The sequence below is a fragment of the Phragmites australis genome, chromosome 6 (assembly GCF_958298935.1).
Source record: "Phragmites australis chromosome 6, lpPhrAust1.1, whole genome shotgun sequence".
NCBI classification, from domain to species: Eukaryota; Viridiplantae; Streptophyta; class Magnoliopsida; order Poales; family Poaceae; genus Phragmites; species Phragmites australis.
Window position 1 is genome coordinate 41,902,501 of NC_084926.1, and position 3,849 is coordinate 41,906,349.

The 3,849-nt window shown below is 49.9% G+C and overlaps 1 pseudogene; it reads right to left on the reverse strand.

Moving 5' to 3' along the window:
- Positions 1-497: 497 nt before the first annotated feature.
- Positions 498-3,611, reverse strand: LOC133920689 (squamosa promoter-binding-like protein 5; annotated as a pseudogene).
- Positions 3,612-3,849: the final 238 nt, after the last annotated feature.

Below are 3,849 nucleotides of genomic sequence, written 5' to 3' on the forward strand. Positions count from 1 at the left end.
TAAGTATACTTATATACTCATTCTAATATACTTCAATATGAACTACATAAAAAAATAGAAAAAAAGTCGATCAATTTTATTAGATTTTGGTAAGATCTTTGTATTTGTACATAAAATGTAATATATACTAAAAATATATATGCAAACTAAAAAAACTATATATATTATTTATCATATGAGATATTCTATATGTTATGAGATACATATGTGGGAGTACATACTCCCGAGAGTACTAAATATGTTTTATGTGTGTGTATATATATATATATGAATGACCCCTTTTGATGTAGGTTATCCTCCCTGTCTCTTGCATTTCTGACTGTCCAATCCAGGTCCAATCAACTTCATGGACAAGCAGCACGTAGTTTCCAATGTCAAGACTCAAGAAACACAGAAACACACATACATGCACCATACACCCTGAATTAACACACGTCTTAATTTACATTTTACCAATGTAAAAGGAAAAGGAATACACATCATACACCATGCAGGCATTTTCCCTCTAGCCAGTAAAAGGCCAACATTAAGTACTAACACAGTGAAAAGAAAGTTAAAGGCTATAGCTAGCCTAGTGCAACCAACTTTGTTGCTTTCTTTCACGTCATGCGTCTCATAATGCAGCGGCGCAGTCATGCTAGGCTTTTTCCCCTCCTCCTTTTACGTGCATGCATGCATCGCACTAGATGAAGTCCACGTCAAAGAAACCGTTGCAGCTGCTGTTCTGCTGATGATCTGACACCGACGAGCACGACAGATGTTGCCGCCGACGCCGTGGCTGTTGCCGTTGTGCTGCTGCAGCGCCGGCAGCACAAGTGATCAGGTCATGAAGTCGTGCTGCTCTTCATCGTCACGGCCTTGTTACACCTGCTGCATCATCAGCATGGTGTCCAGGCCGCCGTCCTTCTCCTGCAGCAGCATCGCGGCCAGAGACAGGGCCGTGGGCGCCGCCGCCGCGCTGCTCGTCTGGCCGTTGTCCATGACGTCCAGGCAGCTGACGCCGCTCCCGTTCGGCGAGATGGCTGTCGACTTGGCTGCGGCGGTGCTCGCACCTGCTCATCGTACATATGATGAAGATAGATAGGCACGCTTGACGTACACAACATTAAAAAATCGGCGAACGCTAAGTAATCGAAGCATGCATGCATATATCTGATCAGATGTTGCAGGGGTGGCATTGCATCTACCTAGTGTGTGTAGTACTGATCCTACATGTACGTCAAAGCTTTGGCGCCATGCATGCATGTACGTCAGTTCAGATATAATGAAGTACGTAGCATCTACGTGGCATGGCATTTGGCATGTATAATGCATATATATACTAGCTAGTATCTTTCTATGGAACGTTGTAACGTGCTCGCACATCGATTGTACTGCTGAGCAGTTAGATACAACGGTGGCGCTATATACATAGCTTGGAGAAAAAAGTGATTTTCCTTCAAAAACAGAGACGTACTGATAAGTCAAAATGATTGTTACATCTTGTCATCATGTAGTCCGTATGATCCTTTTCTAGTACTGCACATGAACTGTTTAATTACTTGCTAGTTAATTGTTAATTAAATTGACACTCAAGGTAAATGATTTGCAGAAAGCATTTGTGGCGATCCATGTATGTTGCTTTATAAAATTCATTACAAATATGGATACCCAGCCTGAACACTGACAAGAAAAGAAACAAAAATAATGGAACCTAGATCCGTGTATATTTATCTCTGTGTTAGCACAAATTAACATGAGGGCTTGCTGGTTTGAAATTTGAAACCAAGGTATATATTTATTTCTTTGGCGTTCGGATCTTAAAGGCGACGATTCAAATCAAATTGATTCAAGTGTCATCCTACATACTGTCATTAATTCCCTTGAGAGAGGACTGCTTACTCTTGTGATCACTGTTGTAGGAGGTGGCGATGCTAGCGCCCGCTTTCTTTGGTGGCGGCGACGAGTCCCTTCCCTGTGCACCGGCCGGCTTCCGGCGTCGGCGGTTGTGCTCGGTGAGCCGCTTCCGGCAGCTCCTCTTGGCCTCATCAAACTCAGCAAGCACATGAAAACTAGCCAAAAGAGAAACAAACCAAGATAGAAGTAAATACTACTGTATCTCTGGATCCATTTAATGCATGTAGACGTATAGTATATCTCTAGCTGTCCACTTGTATATATATCATGCATGTATTTCTTTGTACATGGCCTGTGCGTACGTACGTATGACTATGTATGACCGGTTGCAAACGATGAGTGTGCTGCAGTGGTCAATGTTGGTAGCTAGTGGTAAAGTGGAAAGGTATATTCGGCCGGATACGCTCAGACCTGACCCCGGCTGGACCCTGATCTGATCTAATTTAATCTGATCACATCCGATGTGATACTACGCATCATCTGAAATGATCACCGGCGTCAGTAGTCAGTCCTCGCAGCTAGCTGATGGGAGTCGAAAGGTTGCAGCCTTCTCACTCACATTTTTATCCTTGGCTCCATGCATGCATGCATTAACTGGTTTATTAGCAGTAGGTCTTGCTACTTTCATGGCCTGTATATATGGTAGGACTTAATTAGGAGGAGCATATGCTTGCGTAATTTCACCCTGCTTGGAACCAGACTAGAAGGGGGAGATCACTCTGCATGCATGTATGATAGGGATCAATGGATCATCGTGTTCAGGTATGCAGGCATGTGGCAGAGCCTAGCTTCATGCATTGCGTCGTACGTACTCATATGCCCCAGTGGCACAGGTAGCCAGCCACCGTGTGACGGGCTGGCCTGGCGAACGGGGGGGCTCGTGCGTGTGCTCCCAGGGTCACCTCACTCACCTGTCAGTGGCATGCAAGAGCGGGAGGGACGTACGGACCTGCTGCATTGCTGGCAGAAGCGCTGCTGCTTGCCGCCGGCGGCGACGGCGGCGGCCTTGGCGTGGTACTCGCAGACCTTGTGGCGGCGGTGGTAGTGCTTGGCTCCGGAGAGGTCGGCCTTGCAGCCCTCGGCCTGGCACCGCGGCGGCTTGTGGTGGTGCGCGGCGCCGAGCCCGAGCCCCAGCACGCCCATGCCCATGCCGCCGCTGAGCCGCGACCGCGTCAGCAGCCGGTCCACGTCGAGCACGTCCGCGGGGGAGAAGTAGGCCCGCCGGCCGAGGTTCAGCCCGATCCTCCCGCCGCCGCCGGCTTCCACGACGAGGCCGTCCTTCCGCTTCAGGAACCCGCCGCCGAATGGGTACACCTCCGCCGTGGGCACGCCCGGCAGGGTCACCAGCGGCATCTGCAGCGACGACGGCATCGCCATCGCCATGCTCGGCGGCGGCGGCGGCGCCAGCGGCAGGATCGAGGGCGGGAGGAGAGCCGAATCCTGGAACGGGAAGCCCGCTGGGGCGGCGGCGAAGTCAAAATTGTCGTAGTGGTTATTGTGCTGCTGGAGCAGCGGCTGCTCGACGCTGGGCAGGGCCATGCCGGCGTCGAAGCCCACGTAGGGCTGCATGGGAGCGAAGGCGAAGTCGACGTCCGTGGCTGGCGCCATCGCGCTACTGTTCATCATCCAACTGCTCATCATGGCTGGGTGCAGGGGTGGAGCACAGGAAAGGGACGAGAGTTATGTGTGCGTGAACTGCGAAACAGAGGGGTCCGTGGGTGGCTAAAAAGGAGTGAGGAGAGAGAGTCCGTGGGTGGCTAGAGAGAGAGAGAGAGAGCTCTAGGTGTTACTTGTGGTGTGCTGCATAATGTTATGCAAGGTAATAAGTGGTGTGCGTGCCTCGCGCTGCAGGCAAGAAGCTGATCGTGTGGGCTTGCCCTTTTGGCCAACTCTAGCTAATTCTAGCTAATTTGGATTTAGCTAGCTAGATGATGGAGAGTATCATTGTTGTGA